We start from the raw sequence: 20,662 nt of genomic DNA on the forward strand, positions 1-20,662 counted from the left end.
TGTGAAGTAAGATTGCTCAAAGTCAAAAGGAAACTTATGATATTTCTGAAAGAAGCAATAATTAAATTAAAAGCATGATTTACCAATAATGAGGAAAACCAATAGGCTATGAGACATGTGTGGTAGAAACTCATAGTAGAGCTTTGTCTCTTGCATTAACTCATTCTCCTCTTGCTAAAGACATCATGTTGTGGCGGAGCCTGGGAATAATGCATAAGGAAGCAAAATCATTTACTCTGTTTATAGTATTGCCTCTGGCCACTCAATTGAGGGGAAGTTATTATTCTCATTCTTCCTCAGTCCATAAACGTCTCTGTAACTTTAGTGGCTCTTTATTTTATTATCTATGGGCAATGCAATAGAGACTTTAGATAAACTAGAAATAAACAGTCCATAGTTTTCTATTGAGCCTTCACATTTAAAAAAAATTCAAAATATACAAGGTGGGAGAGGATGCATCTAATCCTATAGAAACTTGATGACCCAGGAAAGGGGATGCTGTAAGGAAGTGAGATGGGGGCTGGGGGAAGCACCCTCTCAGAGGCATAGAGAGAAGTGATGGAGTGACAAACTCTGGGAGGAAGACTGGGAAGAGGGCAACATTTGGAATGTGAATAAAATAATTTATTTAAAAAGACTGGATATGATAGTATAATAAGCAAAATATGTACCACATTATGTAGTTGACCAGATTAGCTGCTTGCTAATTATATATAACACTGTAGTCAATCCACATGTTTTTTCCTATGAGCATAGTGCAGGTGAGTGAAATTATTCCTTGTAATTCATTTCATACTAATATTTACACCATATCTATATTATTTCCAAATTACTTTTCTATGAAACATATACATATATGTATGTATGTATACAAACACACACACACACAGTGGGTTTCAGGTAGCTTCTAATATGGTGATGGAAACAATGTTGATCCATTCCCATCTAAAAATGACAGCCAACTAATGTCCTAAAGAAATGGTAAATTACTAGATCAGTATAATAAATATAAGGAACAAAGGATTATTAAAAAGAAATATTTGAAAATTTGACCCCAACTTCTCTGTCATCATCCTGAACCACAATTCTAATCCTATCTGCTGTCAACAGACTGACTCCCAAGGTTCTAAGCCACAGCAGGCCCCCAATGCTTTGAGCTGTAGCACCTTCCCAGTGGGGAGGGCTAGTCTCATCCCACTGGCTCACTGTTACTTCTCATGTTTTCACCTTCAAGAGGCAGTGAGTAACAGGACACTGACAGCCTATAAAGTAGTTGCCAGTTTTTACCTATAGCTAGCTCCCCAGTCAAGAATTTGAGCTACTGATTTTGGAAGAACATCCTTGCAGTTCTATACTTATCAAAGACCACTGGTTACTGAAATAACTGTTCCCATGTGGAGAATTTGAGCAATAGTCATTAAAAACTGTATTAAGGACCAAATCCTCTACATTTGGCTAGAGCCCAAAATCATCCTGGAGTTTTACTGTGTTTGTATATTTAATGACATTGCTTACTGGGAATGAAGGAAGTCATGGAGCAGTTAATCTGAACTTCCAGTAAAAATGCAAATGAAGGGCAGTGAGAGTAGAGTACATCACATGGTTATTTCCCATGAGCAACTGAGACATTGATCAAAGCCAGTAATCCTCACTCCTGACTGAACACTTTCTCTGGAGAGCCCTTAAAAATACCAAAGCCCAGACATCATCATGTCAACTGAATTGGAAACCCCAAAAGTGAAGATCACATTTTCCTATGTATTTAAGATTCCTCTGGTAAGTTCAACACTTTGGGGGCTTAATCTCAGCCTGTTGACCCATCAGGCTACTTGGCCAAAGTATTCAATTTAGGAAATGTTAGGATGATGGCTTTGTTTCTCTACTACTTCACCTCATTTTGGAAACACTAACTTCTTGTGGAATCCATTGCTGTGCTTCCTTGTTTCATACTGTCACTCTTTCCTGAAGTGCCTGGTCCCATTGTACAGCTATGTGACTCAACAAGGGTGAGACAGAATGAAAGGCTGCTCTTCAAACTTGCCTGGGAAAGCCACCCATGTGGAAATGGAAAACAGACGTGCAAGGACATCTGTCCTCAACCAGACAAAGACTGGGGTGTTTTATACCCCAATTACTTAACATTTTGAAGATTAAGAAAGCTTCAAGTGTTGCCTTCTGTCATTGATCACTGTCCAGGTCACCGGGCTTGAGGCTACAGCACCAAGAAAGAATAGCACAAACAAGCTAGCAAGGTAAGAGTTTCCTGGTACCTGCAATGCACAGCCCACTGTGGACTTTCTCACTTCAAGAAATGCCAAGCCTTCTTTTTTTTTCTTTTTCTTTTTTTTTTTTCGGAGCTGGGGACCGAACCCAGGGCCTTGTGCTTGCTAGGCAAGCGCTCTACCACTGAGCTAAATCCCCAACCCATCCCACGCCTTCTTAAAGAACTGGAAATTGTTAGAGATGTTTATTTAATCTTACTGAAAGTGAAAGAAGCAAAACTAATTTGATTCTTAAACAGCATTCTCCCATGTTTATTTCTGCTCTACCTTGTTTCCTGTTTAATGCTTTCTTTTCCTTTAAATCCAAAAAACAGGTGGTTTTTCTAAGCATTATTTATTTTGCATGTATACAGTATATTTTGATGATATTCATGCCTCACACTCTGGAATTCCTCCTGGACCCTTACAACATGTTTTACTCCCAAATTCACAGTCTTTTTTCTTTTGTAACCCAGAGACCAATTAATGCTTCCCCTATGCCTGTGGAGATTGGGTCATCTATTGGAGCATTGACAACCTGGAGCTATATCACCAAAGCAAAACAATTTTCTGTGCCTTCACAGCAGTGATCTATGACTAATAGGTTCTCAGCTCATGTTGAGACTATATAAGCCCTTCCCCAGCAATGGAATTTTGACTGTATTGATCTTGAACAGACCATTTCCAGCTGATCACAAATACTGTGACTTCATAAATACAATGGCCATGCTATATCCAGAAGAGTGTTTTGTATCTCTCTTCTCTCTCCTCTGTCTCCATTTTCACCCTTTCTTTTTCTATGTTCTATGAGTATTGAATAAAATAGATGTCCCATTTAGGGCTGAGCATGCAACAGTCATTTATTCTAAACATTTTGAGCAGTTACAATCTCCACATTAATTAAAGCTCCTGCCCACAAAAGAGATTTGCTGATCACAGTTGGGAGTAGCAAAGATTTATAGATATAAACATAAATACCAAGGTGCTAATCTGACAATGCAACCATTTAATAAAACAATAGTAGGTTTCCCCCTAAGACCAATAGTTTCCCAGCCAGCATCTTTTGACCAAGTTTATAGTAATAACCATGAATTCTCTCCTAAGAATAATGCCTCAAATCTGCCAAAATGTGTTTCATTATCCCATAACATTGTACATTTTGCCCAAATCAGTATTATAATATGCAAAGTCCAGAACACTGGACTGTGCAAAGGTAAGAACACTGATGAATTTTTGCTTATATAACACCCTCTGGCACTAAGAAAAATAGCCAGAAGGGAGGAAGATTTCAGGTAAGTTTCTACTTTGATTTCTTTCTGACTTATAACAGAAGTTTGTGGGCTTTTCCACAGTAGTCTGAGCCATCCACACATGGTCAGCAACTAAGAGCAAAGGAGATAGCCTGGATAGTTTGGTAGGGTTCTAGGGGGTCTTCCTACAGAATAGATGAGAAGTACAGGTTCGGGTCAGAAGACTCCTGGCTTTCTTCCTTCCAAGATCCCCATCTCTATTCTGTGATAATTGAAATCATCCTGCAGATAACTGGTTAGGAAAGGCTGCAGAGGCTCACATTGTTTCATTCAACTATGCTTCAGTAAGTTTATGTCAGACTTGAAAACTATTATTCTGTCTTCCAAGACCCAGGACATGTTGTCTTACCATAAAGGCCCAGCCTCGTTCTTCAGTTTTGAGGGAGTCTGTAGTAGGCATAACCTCCTTAGTAACAGTTTGGCAGAAGCTTTTTACATGAGTGCTCTTAACATGGATGCATCTCATTGCTGCTCTCACTGCAGACTGTTTAGAATGTGCAACTCCTCTCTGCCTCAGAGGCAACATGCTGCTTGTCTCTTTAATTTAGTAAGAGGCTTCACCAAATTAATTCGACCAGTGTATATATTTAGTGAATCATTAAAAAACAAAACAAAAATTTGTATGCCACATTTGTGAAGTAATTGGTAAAATTGTGTTTTTCCAGTGAGTTTTAATGAGGTTTTTTTTTTTTTTTTTGTTGCTGCTGGAAAACCACAGGCTATCATGAGTGTTCAGTGTCTCAGCACAATAAGACTCTTTAGGAGCATCCATCCTGCCTCCTCCAAAGGGTTACACACCAATGGCACCCCCTGATGCATTGCTCTTCTAAAATGTAGTCACAGAATTTCTTCACTTCGCTTTAAATGCCACAATTCTTCAAGATGTCAGGATAAAGGATATCTATCATTTATTTCTCTCACTTCTCTTGACACCTTCCCCTCTTTTAGCCCTACCAATGTCTCCCACAAGTATGACAGAATATATACTCACGCAAGCCCATCTTAGCCTTTTCTACACCCCAAAAAAGCAAGAAGGAGTCAATGAAAGAGCCCTCAAGAAGTTTGCACTCATAATTACTCATTAGCATGACTCTTCAGAATTTACATAGAATTAGGAGGTTTTTTATGGATGTCTTAGTAAGGATCAAAAAAAGATCTAACTAGCATTTCTCAACCTGTGGGTTGAGACTTGCCTATCACGTATTTACATTATGATTCATAGAAGTATCACAATTACAGTTATGAAGAAACAAGATAATTTTATGATCGGGGGTCACCAAAACATGAGAAACTCTATTAAAGGGTCAAAGTGTTGGGAATGTTGGGAACTACTACACTAACTAAAACTGAATAGGAAAAGCTTCTACCAGCGTGGAGTCAAATTCTTCTTTTCTCCTCTAAGAAGCTTATATCAAAAGTGCATGCATAAGTATGCACATGTTTGTGAAGGTTAGAAGACAGCCTTGGCTGTCAGGGCCTCTCAATGGAACCTAAAGCCTGACAATTCAGCTAAGATGGCTGGTCAGTCAGAGATCTTTCTGTTCCTGCCTTCTAGTGCTGGGAGTATAAGCACATTTCCACATCTGGATTTTAATGTACATGCTGAAGACCTCCTGCCTGCACAGCTAGTGTTTAAATGACTGAACCATTGGCCCAGTACCCAGAAAAATATGTTTAAATAGAACTTTGTTAACAGTGAACTCAGGACTTCACATCAGTCAGACAAGTGCCCCCAACACTAAACAAGACTTCAGTTCCAAGCCCTTACTTCAGAGTTTACTCTTTCTTCTTTCAAATGATTGTTTATGACTCTGTGTATTTTTCAGTACAATATTTATCTTCTTTCTTTTTGTATTGAGGAATAGAGTTCTGGGAGGGTAAACATTTTAAATAAATGCCCAGCTGCTCACTGACAAGTTTGGGCAGAAAAGCCACCTTCATGATATTAAGAAAAATGACAAGGAGTTGGAAAGTTCCACTTCTGGAATTATCCAGATATGGAGAGGAGCAAGTAATGATTAATGAATATTAATTCAGGAGGCAGAATGTCTAAAGTTATAGTCTTTACACCTTATACTATAATGATTCTGGAATTTTATTCCAGATTTCTTACCAAATTGGAAATGCAATGTTACAGAATAGATATCTGTATATGATTAGGGTGAGAAACAAGAACACAGTTATGAGTAAAAAGAAATGTGGAAGAAGCCACCACAGTGACAGACTCTAATCTCTCTTCCCTGATCCCCTTGGAACACTTAGCACATGTCCCTATAGCCACCTCAACCTCTCATCTGACTTGACAAGCATGTTTCTTTGACTTTCTTTGACTGCTGGGAAAACAAGCATAGTATGCCATGCCTCATCACAATTCTGAAAGTGCTCACTAATCTTCTTTTGTCAAGAAACTCCAGAAAATATACTGATATTTTTCTTTGAAAACTTGAGTTCATAAATTGGCACAGACATTGAGAGCTATTTTTAGCCTGGATTACCACCTTGAAGAAAGTAACTGAATAAAACCCCTTTGTGTATTTTTTACTACATTTTCCTTTTATTTTTGAGATTATAATAACATCATTTCCCTCTTCTCGTTATTCAGTCCAAAGCCTGCCATATGCTCCTCCTTGCTCTCTTTCCAATTCATCAGTAGTTTTTTCATTAATTGTTGTGACATGTGCTTTTCTCTGGACAAGACTGTTTCTCCTATTCTCCATATTTCTTCATTGCCTGAGTAGGGCTCAGGTCTTGTGAGTTTCCCAGTCCAGTTTGGCATGTCTATTGTTGTTGTCTTTCCTCATCTCATCTTTAGGTAGTTATGTTGGTAAGACTTTATGGGCATAACTTTTTTTTTTATATTATTTTTTTTTATTAACTTGAGTATTTCTTATATACATTTCGAATGTTATTCCCTTTCCCGGTTTCCGGGCAAACATCCCCCTCCCCCCTCCCCTTCCTCATGGGTGTTCCCCTCCCAACCCTCCCCCCATTGCCGCCCTCCCCCCATAGACTAGTTCACTGGGGGTTCAGTCTTAGCAGGACCCAGGGCTTCCCCTTCCACTGGTGCTCTTACTAGGATATTCATTGCTACCTATGGGGTCAGAGTCCAGGGTCAGTCCATGTATAGTCTTTAGGTAGTGGCTTAGTCCCTGGAAGCTCTGATTGCTTGGCATTGTTGTACTTTTGGGGTCTCGAGCCCCTTCAAGCTCTTCCAGTTCTTTCTCTGATTCCTTCAATAGGGGACCTATTCTCAGTTCAGTGGTTTGCTGCTGGCATTCGCCTCTGTATTTGCTGTATTCTGGCTGTGTCTCTCAGGAGAGATCTACATCCGGCTCCTGTCGGTCTGCACTTCTTTGCTTCATCCATCTTGTCTAATTGGGTGGCTGTATATGTATGGGCCACATGTGGGGCAGGCTATGAATGGGTGTTCCTTCAGTCTCTGTTTTAATCTTTGCCTCTCCCTTCCCTGCCAAGGGTATTCTTTTTCCTCATTTAAAGAAGGAGTGAAGCATTCACATTTTGATCATCCGTTTTGAGTTTCGTTTGTTCGAGGGATCTAGGGTAATTCAAGCATTTGGGCTAATAGCCACTTATCAATGAGTGCATACCATGTATGTCTTTCTGTGATTGGGTTAGCTCACTCAGGATGATATTTTCCAGTTCCAACCATTTGCCTACGAATTTCATAAACTCGTTGTTTTTGATAGCTGAGTAATATTCCATTGTGTAGATGTACCACATTTTCTGTATCCATTCCTCTGTTGAGGGGCATCTGGGTTCTTTCCAGTTTCTGGCTATTATAAATAAGGCTGCGATGAACATAGTGGAGCACGTGTCTCTTTTATATGTTGAGGCATCTTTTGGGTATATGCCCAAGAGAGGTATAGCTGGATCCTCAGGCAGTTCAATGTCCAATTTTCTGAGGAACCTCCAGACTGATTTCCAGAATGGTTTTACCAGTCTGCAATCCCACCAACAATGGAGGAGTGTTCCTCTTTCTCCACATCCTCGCCAGCATCTGCTGTCACCTGAGTTTTTGATCTTAGCCATTCTCACTGGTGTGAGGTGAAATCTCAGGGTTGTTTTGATTTGCATTTCCCTTATGACTAAAGATGTTGAACATTTCTTTAGGTGTTTCTCGGCCATTCGGCATTCCTCAGCTGTGAATTCTTTGTTTAGCTCTGAACCCCATTTTTTAATAGGGTTATTTGTTTCCCTGCGGTCTAACTTCTTGAGTTCTTTGTATATTTTGGATATAAGGCCTCTATCTGTTGTAGGATTGGTAAAGATCTTTTCCCAATCTGTTGGTTGCCGTTTTGTCCTAACCACAGTGTCCTTTGCCTTACAGAAGCTTTGCAGTTTTATGAGATCCCATTTGTCGATTCTTGATCTTAGAGCATAAGCCATTGGTGTTTTGTTCAGGAAATTTTTTCCAGTGCCCATGTGTTCCAGATGCTTCCCTAGTTTTTCTTCTATTAGTTTGAGTGTGTCTGGTTTGATGTGGAGGTCCTTGATCCACTTGGACTTAAGCTTTGTACAGGGTGATAAGCATGGATCGATCTGCATTCTTCTACATGTTGCCCTCCAGTTGAACCAGCACCATTTGCTGAAAATGCTATCTTTTTTCCATTGGATGGTTTTGGCTCCTTTGTCAAAAATCAAGTGACCATAGGTGTGTGGGTTCATTTCTGGGTCTTCAATTCTATTCCATTGGTCTATCTGTCTGTCTCTGTACCAATACCATGCAGTTTTTATCCCTATTGCTCTGTAATACTGCTTGAGTTCAGGGATAGTGATTCCCCCTGAAGTCCTTTTATTGTTGAGGATAGCTTTAGCTATCCTGGGTTTTTTGTTATTCCAGATGAATTTGCAAATTGTTCTGTCTAACTCTTTGAAGAATTGGATTGGTATTTTGATGGGGATTGCATTGAATCTGTAGATTGCTTTTGGTAAAATGGCCATTTTTACTATATTAATCCTGCCAATCCATGAGCATGGGAGATCTTTCCATCTTCTGAGGTCTTCTTCAATTTCTTTCCTCAGTGTCTTGAAGTTCTTATTGTACAGATCTTTTACTTGCTTGGTTAAAGTCACACCGAGGTACTTTATATTATTTGGGTCTATTATGAAGGGTGTCGTTTCCCTAATTTCTTTCTCGGCTTGTTTCTCTTTTGTATAGAGGAAGGCAACTGATTTATTTGAGTTAATTTTATACCCAGCCACTTTGCTGAAGTTGTTTATCAGCTTTAGTAGTTCTCTGGTGGAACTTTTGGGATCACTTAAATATACTATCATGTCATCTGCAAATAGTGATATTTTGACCTCTTCTTTTCCGATCTGTATCCCCTTGATCTCCTTTTGTTGTCTGATTGCTCTGGCTAGAACTTCAAGAACTATATTGAATAAGTAGGGAGAGAGTGGGCAGCCTTGTCTAGTCCCTGATTTTAGTGGGATTGCTTCAAGTTTCTCTCCATTTAGTTTAATGTTAGCAACTGGTTTGCTGTATATGGCTTTTACTATGTTTAGGTATGGGCCTTGAATTCCTATTCTTTCCAGGACTTTTATCATGAAGGGGTGTTGAATTTTGTCAAATGCTTTCTCAGCATCTAATGAAATGATCATGTGGTTCTGTTCTTTCAGTTTGTTTATATAATGGATCACGTTGATGGTTTTCCGTATATTAAACCATCCCTGCATGCCTGGGATGAAGCCTACTTGATCATGGTGGATGATTGTTTTGATGTGCTCTTGAATTCGGTTTGCCAGAATTTTATTGAGTATTTTTGCGTCGATATTCATAAGGGAAATTGGTCTGAAGTTCTCTTTCTTTGTTGTGTCTTTGTGTGGTTTAGGTATAAGAGTAATTGTGGCTTCATAGAAGGAATTCGGTAGGGCTCCATCTGTTTCAATTTTGTGGAATAGTTTGGATAATATTGGTATGAGGTCTTCTATGAAGGTTTGATAGAATTCTGCACTAAACCCGTCTGGACCTGGGCTCTTTTTGGTTGGGAGACCTTTAATGACTGCTTCTATTTCCTTAGGAGTTATGGGGTTGTTTAACTGGTTTATCTGTTCCTGATTTAACTTCGATACCTGGTATCTGTCTAGGAAATTGTCCATTTCCTGAAGATTTTCAAATTTTGTTGAATATAGGTTTTTATAGTAAGATCTGATGATTTTTTGAATTTCCTCTGAATCTGTAGTTATGTCTCCCTTTTAATTTCTGATTTTGTTAATTTGGACGTACTCTCTGTGTCCTCTCGTTAGTCTGGCTAAGGGTTTATCTATCTTGTTGATTTTCTCAAAGAACCAACTTTTGGTTCTGTTGATTCTTTCTATGGTCCTTTTTGTTTCTACTTGGTTGATTTCAGCTCTCAGTTTGATTATTTCCTGCCTTCTACTCCTCCTGGCTGTATTTGCTTCTTTTTGTTCTAGAGCTTTTAGGTGTGCTGTCAAGCTGCTGACATATGCTCTTTCCTGTTTCTTTCTGCAGGCACTCAGCGCTATGAGTTTTCCTCTTAGCACAGCTTTCATTGTGTCCCATAAATTTGAGTATGTTGTATCTTCATTTTCATTAAATTCTAAAAAGTTTTTAATTTCTTTCTTTATTTCTTCCTTGACCAGGTTATCATTGAGTAGAGCATTGTTCAATTTCCACGTATATGTGGGCATTCTTCCCTTATTGTTATTGAAGACCAGTTTTAGGCCGTGGTGGTCCGATAGCACGCATGGGATTATTTCTATCTTTCTGTACCTGTTGAGGCCCATTTTTTGACCAATTATATGGTCAATTTTGGAGAAAGTACCATGAGGAGCTGAGAAGAAGGTATATCCTTTTGCTTTAGGATAGAAAGTTCTATAAATATCCGTTAAGTCCATTTGGCTCATGACTTCTCTTAGTCTGTCGACATCACTGTTTAATTTCTGTTTCCCTGATCTGTCCATTGATGAGAGTGGGGTGTTGAAATCTCCCACTATTATTGTGTGAGGTGCAATGTGTGTTTTGAGCTTTAGTAAGGTTTCTTTTACGTATGTAGGTGCCCTTGTATTTGGGGCATAGATATTTAGGATTGAGAGTTCATCTTGGTGGATTTTTCCTTTGATGAATATGAAGTGTCCTTCCTTATCTTTTTTGATGACTTTTAGTTGGAAATTGATTTTATTTGATATTAGAATGGCTACTCCAGCTTGCTTCTTCTGACCATTTGCTTGGAAAGTTGTTTTCCAGCCTTTCACTCTGAGGTAGTGTCGGTCTTTGTCTCTGAGGTGTGTTTCCTGTAGGCAGCAGAATGCAGGGTCCTCGTTGCGTATCCAGTTTGTTAATCTATGTCTTTTTATTGGGGAGTTGAGGCCATTGATATTGAGAGATATTAAGGAATAGTGATTATTGTTTCCCTTTATATTCATATTTGGATGTGAGGTTATGTTTGTGTGCTTTCATTCTCTTTGTTTTGTTGCCAAGACGATTAGTTTCTTGCTTCTTCTAGGGTATAGCTTGCCTCCTTATGTTGGGCTTTACCATTTATTATCCTTTGTAGTACTGGATTTGTAGAAAGATATTGTGTAAATTTGGTTTTGTCATGGAATATCTTGGTTTCTCCATCAATGTTAATTGAGAGTTTTGCTGGATACAGTAACCTGGGCTGGCATTTGTGTTCTCTTAGGGTCTGTATAACATCAGTCCAGGATCTTCTGGCCTTCATAGTTTCTGGCGAGAAGTCTGGTGTGATTCTGATAGGTCTCCCTTTATATGTTACTTGACCTTTTTCCCTTACTGCTTTTAATATTCTTTCTTTATTTTGTGCGTTTGGTGTTTTGACAATTATGTGACGGGAGGTGTTTCTTTTCTGGTCCAATCTATTTGGAGTTCTGTAGGCTTCTTGTATGTCTATGGGTATCTCTTTTTTTAGGTTAGGGAAGTTTTCTTCTATGATTTTGTTGAAGATATTTACTGGTCCTTTGAGCTGGGAGTCTTCACTCTCTTCTATACCTATTATCCTTAGGTTTGATCTTCTCATTGAGTCCTGGATTTCCTGTATGTTTTGGACCAGTAGCTTTTTCCGCTTTACATTATCTTTGACAGTTGAGTCAATGATTTCTATGGAATCTTCTGCTCCTGAGATTCTCTCTTCCATCTCTTGTATTCTGTTGGTGAAGCTTGTATCTACAGCTCCTTGTCTCTTCTTTTGGTTTTCTATATCCAGGGTTGTTTCCATGTGTTCTTTCTTGATTGCTTCTATTTCCATTTTTAATTCCTTCAACTGTTTGATTGTGTTTTCCTGGAATTCTTTCAGGGATTTTTGCGATTCCTCTCTGTAGGCTTTTACTTGTTTATTAATGTTTTCCTGTGCTTCCCTAAGTGTGTTCATGTCTTTCTTGAAGTCCTCCAGCATCATGATCAAATATGATTTTGAAACTAGATCTTGCTTTTCTGGTGTGTTTGGATATTCCGTGTTTGCTTTGGTGGGAGAATTGGGCTCCGATGATGGCATGTAGTCTTGGTTTCTGTTGCTTGGGTTCCTGCGCTTGCCTCTCGCCATCAGATTATCTCTAGTGTTACTTTGTTCTGCTATTTCTGACAGTGGCTAGACTGTCCTATAAGCCTGTGTGTCAGGAGTGCTGTAGACCTGTTTTCCTCTCTTTCGGGCATAACTTTTGATATCACTAGGAGACATAATCTCACAGCAAACTCCTTGATCTTCTGAATTTTCAATCTTTCTTCCCCATTCTCTGCTACATTCTTTGAGTACAGGAAATGTTTTGTATTCATTAGGATGGAGTCCCACGACTCTCCATTTTGATTGGTAGTGAATTTCTGTAATTGTCTATCTGTTACAAAAATCCATTTCCTTGATGAGGAGTCCATGTTTTCTTTAACCATCCATCTGTTGATAGACATTGTGGATGATTCCATGCCTTGAATATTATGAATGTTCAGTAGTAAAGGGTGATGTACAACTATGTATGTAGTCCTTCAGGTATGTACCCTGGAGTAGGATAGCTGTACTGTTCGAAAGTTCAAATTTTACATTTGCTGAGGAACCTCCATTCTGATTCCACAGTGGTTAGACTAATTTGTAGTCCCACTAGAAGTGTATAAGGGTTCCTTTTCCCCACCTTTCCACCATCATGTTCTAGTACGTGTTTGCTTTGTGAAACCCATTCGGACTATTACTGGAATAGCAATGCAGGTTTAGTTTTATATAGATATATAAAAGCTCTCTCTCTCTTTCTTTCTCTCTCTTTCTCTCTCTCTCTCTCTCTCTCTCTCTCTGTGTGTGTGTGTGTGTGTGTGTGTGTGTGTGTGTGAGAGAGAGAGAGAGAGAGAGAGGAGAGAGAGAGAGAGAGAGAGAGAGAGAGAGACTGTCTTTTAAAAAGCAATACCAAAACAGCTCCCTGCACCCAAATCACGTGGGAGGGAGAGCTAGACCTTCAGAGGGGCAGACATGCCTGGGAAGTCAGAGGAGATTACTCCTTGCCCAAATTTCTGACTCTAGAAGAAAATGCCTAGCGCCATCTGGGCCCCCTTGTGCACAGGGTTCTGAGAGAAGGTGGGGCAGGCCCTTCTGGTTGCTGCCCTCAACAAAGAGCTGAAACCCGGCTCTGAGGAGCGACTTCAGGCCCAAGACCAGAGGTAAGGCCAACTTTTCTGCTCCAAGTGACCTGCCTGGTGGACTCAAGGCACACAAAGGCAAAATTCCTCTGGGACTGGGCACTTCTGGTTTCTAGCTGGGGCCAAAACATCACTGATCCCAGCCCATAGGTCCCTGCTCCCAAACCCCATGGGAGAGAAAGCTCATCGTCCAGAGAGGTGGGCACTCCTGAGACTGCAGGGCAGGAGAGACCGCCAGTACTGGCCACATCCCTGGCCCAAGAGGAAACTGTATAGGGTCTCAGGGAACAGGAAGATAGGGGCGCTCAAGCTGCAGGAACACTGCAGTGCAGACTCTGCCCGGATCTGAAGGGACCTAATCAAAGAGCTCCATGTACCCAAATCCTGTGGTAGGAAGAGCTAGACCTTCACAGGGGCAGATATGCCTGGGAAGCCAGAGGAGACTACTCTATGCCCACATTTCTGACTATAGAGGAAAATGCCTAGTGCCATCTGGGTGCTACGTGCACAGGGACCAAAGAGAAGGCAGAGCAGGCCCTGCTGGTTGCTGCACTCATGGAGAGCTAAAACCCAGCTCTGAGGAGCGACTTCAGGCACAAGACCAGAGGTAAGACCAACTTTTCTGTTCCAAGTAACCTGCTTGGTGGACTCAGGATATATGCCCACAGGAACACCTGAAGACCAGTAGACACGCCCAAAAGCAGAACACCCTGTTCCCATAACTGGTTGAAAGAAAACAGGAAAACAGATCTACAGCAATCTTGACACACAGGCCTATAGGACGGTCTAACCACTGTCAGATAGCAGAACAAGGTAACACCAGAGACAATCTGATGGCAAGAGGCAAGCACAGGACCCAAAGCAACAGAAACCAAGACTACATGGCATCATCGGAGCCCAATTCTCCCAACAAAGCAAACACTGAATATCCAAACACCCCAGAAAAGCAAGATCTAGATTTAAAATCACACTTGATCATGATGATGGAGGACTTCAAGAAAGACATAAAGAACTCTCTTAGAGAAATGCAGGAAAACACAAATAAACAAGCAGAAGCATATAGAGAGGAAACACAAAAATCCCTGAAGTAATTACAGGAAAACACAATCAAACAGGTGAAGGAATTAAAAATGGAAATAGAAGCAATAAAGAAAGCACAAAGGGAGACAACCCTGGATATAGAAAACCAAAGGAAGAGACAAGGAGCCATAGATACAAGCATCACCAACAGAATACAAGAGGTAGAAGAGGGAATCTCAGGAGGAGACGATTCAATAGAAATCATCGACACAACTGTAAAAGATAATGTAAGAGCTGGAGCCCCAACCTCGCTGGTTCCAGCCAGCAGCTCACGGCCCCCAAACCCCTTGGGAGAGAGAGCTCACCGCCCGTGCAGGTGGGCACTCCTGAGAATGAAGAGCGGGAGAGATCACCAATACTGCCCACTCCTGCCCACATCGCTGGCCCAAGAGGAAACTGTATACTGCCTCTGGGAACCGGAAGATAGGGGCACTGGAGCTGCAGGTCCCCCGTACTCCAGACACCGCCCAGACCTGAAGGAACCAGAGCAACAGTTCTCTGTACACAAATCCTGTGGGAGGGAGAGCTAAACCTACAGAGGGGCAGACATGCCTGGGAAGCCAGAAGAGAATACACTCTGCTCACATTTCTGACTCCAGAGGAAAACACCTAATGCCATCTGAAAACCCAGTGCACAGGGGTTACTGGAAAAGGCAGCGCAGGCCCTCCTGGTAGCTGCCCTCACGGAGGGCTCAAAAGCAGTCCCCCAAGAGCAACATGTGCCAAGGGACCACAGGTAAGACCAACTTTTCTGCTACAAGCGACCTGCCTGGTTGACTCAGGACACATGCCCACAGGAACAGCTGAAGACCAGTAAACAGGAAAGACTACACGCCCCAAAGCAGAACACTCTGTTCCCATAACTGGCTGAAAGAAAACAGGAAAACAGGTCTACAGCACTCCTGACACACAGGCCTATAGGACGGTCTAGCCACTGTCAGAAATAGCAGAACAAAGTAACACCAGAGACAATCTGATGGTGAGAGGCAAGCGCAGGAATTCAAGCAACAGAAACCAAGACTACATGGCATCATCGGAACCCAATTCTCCCACCAAAGCAAACACTGAAGATCCAAACACACCAGAAAAGCAAGATCTAGATTTAAAATCATGTTTGATCATGATGCTGGAGGACTTCAAGAAAGACGTGAAGAATTCCCTTAGAGAAATGAGGAAAACATAAACAAGTAGAAGCCTATAGAGAGGAATCACAAAAATCCCTGAAAGAATTTCAAGAAAACAAAATCAAACAGTTGAAGGAATTAAAAATGGAAATAGAAGCAATGAAGAAAGAACACAGGGAAACAAGTCTGGACATAGAAAACCAAAGTAAGAGACGAGGAACCGTAGATACAAGCATCACCAACAGAATACAAGAGATAGAAGAGAGAATCTCAGGAACAGAAGATTCCATAGAAATCATCGACACAGCTGTCAAAGATAATGTAAAACAGAGAAAGCTACTGGTCCAAAACATACAGGAAATCTAGGACTCAATGAGAAGATCAAACCTAAGGATAATAGGTATAGAAGAAAGTGAAGACTCCCAGCTCAAAGGACCAGTAAATATCTTCATCAAAATCATAGAAGAAAACTTCCCTAACCTAAAGAAAGAGATGCAAATAAACATACAAGAAACCTAGAGAACTCCAAATAGATTGGACCAGAAAAGAAACTCCTCCCATCATATAATAGTCAAAACACCAAATGCACAAAATAAAGAAAGAATATTAAAAGCAGTAAGAATAAAAGGTCAAGTAACATATAAAGGCAGACCTATCAGAATCACACCAGACTTCTTGCCAGAGACTCTGAAAGCCAGAAGATCCAGGACAGATGTCATATAGACTCTAAGAGAACACAAATGCCATCCCAGATTACTGTATCCTGCAAAACTCTCAATTAACATAGATAGAGAAAGCAAGATATTCCATGACATAACCAAATTTACACAATAGCTTTCTACAAATCCAGCCCTACAAAGAATAATAAATGGTAAAGCCTAACAGAAGGAGGCAAGCTAAACCCTAGAAAAAGCAAGAAACTAATCATCTTGGCAACAAAACAAACAAAAGAAAAGTACACAAACATAACCTCACATCCAAATATGAATATAATAGTAAGCAATAATCACTATTCCTTAATATCTCTCAACATCAATGGTCTCAACTCCCCAATAAAAAGACATAGATTAACAAACTGGATACACAATGAGGACCCCACATTCTGCTGCCTACAGGAAACACACCTCAGAGAAAAAGACAGACACTACCTCAGAGTGAAAGGCTGAAAAAAAACTTTCCAAGAAAATGGTTGGGACAAGCAAGCTGGAGTAGCCATTCTAATATCGAATAAAATCGATTTTCAACTAAAAGTCATCAAAAAAGATAAGGAAGGACACTTCATATTCATCAAAGGAAAAATCCACCAAGATGAACTCTCAATCCTAAAAATTTTTGCTCCAAATACAAAGGCACCTACATACATAAAAGAAAGCTTACTAAAGCTCAAAACACATAATGCACATCACACAATAATAGTAGATTTCAACACCCCACTCTCATCAATGGACAGGTCATGGAAACAGAAATTAAACAGAGACATAGACAGACTAAGAGAAGTCATGAACCAAATGCACTTAACTGATATTTATAGGACATTCTATCGTAGAGCAAAAGGATATATATTCTTCTCACCACTTCATGGTACTTTCTCCAAAATTGACCATATAATTAGTCATAAACAAGCCTCAACAGATACAGAAAGATAGAAATAATCCCATGCATCGTATCAGTCCACCACGGGATAAAGCTGGTCTTCAATAACAATAAGGGAAGAATGCCCACATATACATGGAAGTTGAACAGTGCTCTAATCAATGATAGCCTGGTCAACACAAAATAAAGAAAGCAATTAAAGACTTCTTAGAATTTAATGAAAATGAAGGTACAACATACCCAAACTTATGGGACACAATGAATGCTGTGCTAAGAGGAAAACTCATAGCTCGGAATGCCTGAAGAAAGAAACAGGAGAGAGCATATATCAGCAACTTGACAGCACACCTAAAGGCTCTAGAACAAAAAGAAGCAAATAAACCCAGGTGCAGTAGAAAGCAGGAAATAATCAAACTCAGAGCTGAAATCAACCAAGTAGCAACTAAAGGACTATAAAAAGAATCAACAGAACCAAAAGCTGGTCCTTTGAGAAAATCAACAAGATACATAAACCCTTAGCCAGACTAACGAGACGACACAGAGAGTGTGTCCAAATTAACAAAATCAGAAAGGAAAAGGGACATATAACTACAGAATCAGAGGAAATTCAAAAAATCACCAGATCCTATTACAAAAGCCTATATTCAACAAAACTTGAAAATCTGGAGGAAATGGACAAATACCAGGTACCAAAGTTAAATAAGGAACAGATAAACCATATAAAGAACCCCATAACTCCTAAAAAATTAGAAGCAGACATTAAAGGTCTCCCAAACAAAAAGAGCCCAGGTCCATATGGGCTTATTGCAGAATTCTATCAGACCTTCATAGAAGACCTCATACCAATATTATCCAAACTATTCCACAAAATTGAAGCACATGGAGCACTACCAAATTCTTCTATGAAGCCACAATTACTCTTATTCCTAAACCACACAAAGACACAACAAAGAAAGAGAACTTTGGACCAATTTCTCCTATGAATATCGATGCAAAAACACTCAATAAAATTCTTGCAAACAGAATTCAAGAGCACATCAAAACAATAACCCACCATGATCAAGTAGGCTTCATCGCAGTCATGTAGGGACAGTTTAATATACGGAAAACAATCAACATGATCAATTATATAAACAAACTGAAAAAACAAAACCACATGATCATTTCATTAGATGCTGAGAAAGGAGTTGACAAAATTCAATACCCCTTCATGATAAAGGTCTTGGAAAAAATAGGAATTCAAGGCCAATACCTAAACATAGTAAAAGCCATATACAGCAAATGAGTCGCCAACATTAATATAAATGGAGAGAAACTTGAAGCAATCCCACTAAAATCAGGTACTAGACAAGGCTGCCCACTCTCTCCCTACTTATTCAATATAGGTCTTGAAGTTCTAGCCAGAGCAATCAGACAACAAAAGGAGGTCAAGTGGATGTAGATCGGAAAAGAAGAAGTCAAAATATCACTATTTGCAGATGATATGATAGTATATTTAAGTGATCCCAAAAGGTCCACCAGAGAACTAATAAAGCTGATAAACAACTTCAGCAAAGTGACTGGGGATAAAATTAACTCAAATAAATCAGTAGCCTTCCTCTACACAAAAGAGAAACAAGCCGAGAAATAAATTAGGGAAATGACACCCTTCATAATAGACCCAAATAATATAAAGTACCTCGGTGTGACTTTAACCAAGCAAGTGAAAGATTGTATGATAAGAACTTCAAGCCTCTGAAGAAAGAAATTGAAGAAGACCTCAGAAGATGGAAAGATCCCCCATGCTCATGGATTGGCAGGATTAATATAGTAAAAATGGCCATTTTACCAAAAGCGATCTATAGATTCAATGCAATACCCATGAAAATACCAATCCAATTCTTCAAAGAGTTAGACAGAACAATCTGCAAATTCATCTGGAATAACAAAAAACCCAGGATAGCTAAAACTATCCTCAACAAAAAAGGACTTCAGGGGGAATCACTATTCCTGAACTCAAGCAGTATTACAGAGCAATAGGGATGAAAACTGCATGGTATTGGTACAGAGACAGACAGATAGACCAGTGGAATAGAATTGAAGACCCAGATATGAACCCACACAATTATGGTCACTTGAATTTTGACAAAGGAGCCAAAACCCTCCAATGGAAAAAAGATAGCATTTTCAGCAAATGGTGCTGGTTCAACTGGAGGTCAACATGTAGAAGAATGCAGATCGATCCATGCTTATCACCCTGTACAAAGCTTAAGTCCAAGTGGATCAAGGACCTCCACATCAAACCAGATGCACTCATACTAAAAGAAGAAAAAGTAGGGAAGCATCTCAAACCCATCGGTTCTGGAGAAAATTTCCTGAACAAAACACCAATGGCTTATGCTTAAGATCAAGAATCGAAAAATGGGATCTCATAAAACTGCAAAGCTTCTGTAAGGCAAAGGACAGTGTGGTTAGGACAAAACAACAACCAACAGATTGGGAAAAGATCTTTACCAATCCTACAACAGATAGAGGGCTTATATCCAAAATATACAAAGAACTCAAGAAGGTAGACTGCAGGGAGACAAATAACCCTATTAAAAGATGGAGTTTGGGGTTGGGAATTTAGCTCAGTGGTAGAGCACTTGCCTAGCAAGCGCAAGGCCCTGGGTTCGGTCCCCAGCTCTGGAAAAAAAATGGTGTTCAGAGCTAAACAAAGAATTCACAGCTGAGGAATGCTGAATGGCCAAGAAACACCTAAAGAAATGTTCAACATATTTAGTCATAAGGGAAATGCAAATCAAAACAACCCTGAGATTTCACCTCACACCAGTGAGAATGGCTAAGATAAAAAACTCAAATGACAGCAGATGCTGGAGAGGATGTGGAGAAAGAGGAACACTCCTCCATTGTTGGTGGAATTGCAGACTGGTACAACCATTCTGGAAATCAGTCTGGAGGTTCCTCAGAAAATTGGACATTGACCTACCTGAAGACCCAGCTATACCTCTCTTGGGCATATACCCAAAAGATGCCCCAAGATATTAAAAAGACACATGCTCCACTATGTTCATAGCAGCTTTACTTATAATAGCCAGAAGCTGGAAAGAACCCAGATGCCCTTCAACAGAGGAATGGATACAGAAAATGTGGTACATCTACACAATGGAATATTACTCAGCTATCAAAAACAATGACTTTATGAAATTCAAAGGCAAATGGATGGAACTGTAAAATAGCATCCTGAGTAAGGTAACACAATCACAGAAAAACACACATGGTATGCACTCATTGATAAGTGGTTATTAACCCAAATGCTTGAATTGCCCTAGATGCACAGAACACATGAAACTCAAGAGGGATGACCAAAATGCAAATGCTTCACTCCTTCTTTAAAAGGGGAATATGAATACCCTTGGCAGGGAATAGGGAGTCAAAGTTTAAAACAGGGGCAGAAGGAATGCCCATTCAGAGCCTGCCCCACATGTGGCCCATACTTATACAGCCACCCAATGAGATAAGATGGATGAAGCAAATAAGTGCAGGCCGACAGGAACTGGATGGAGATCTCTCCTGAGAGACATAGCCAGAATACAGCAAATACATAGGTGAATGCCAGCAGCAAACCACTGAACTGAGAACAGGACCCCCGTTGAAGGAATCAGAGAAAAGACTGGAAGAGCTTGAAGGGGCTCGAGACCC

Source organism: Rattus norvegicus, chromosome 15 (assembly GCF_036323735.1).
Source record: "Rattus norvegicus strain BN/NHsdMcwi chromosome 15, GRCr8, whole genome shotgun sequence".
Classification (NCBI taxonomy): domain Eukaryota; kingdom Metazoa; phylum Chordata; class Mammalia; order Rodentia; family Muridae; genus Rattus; species Rattus norvegicus.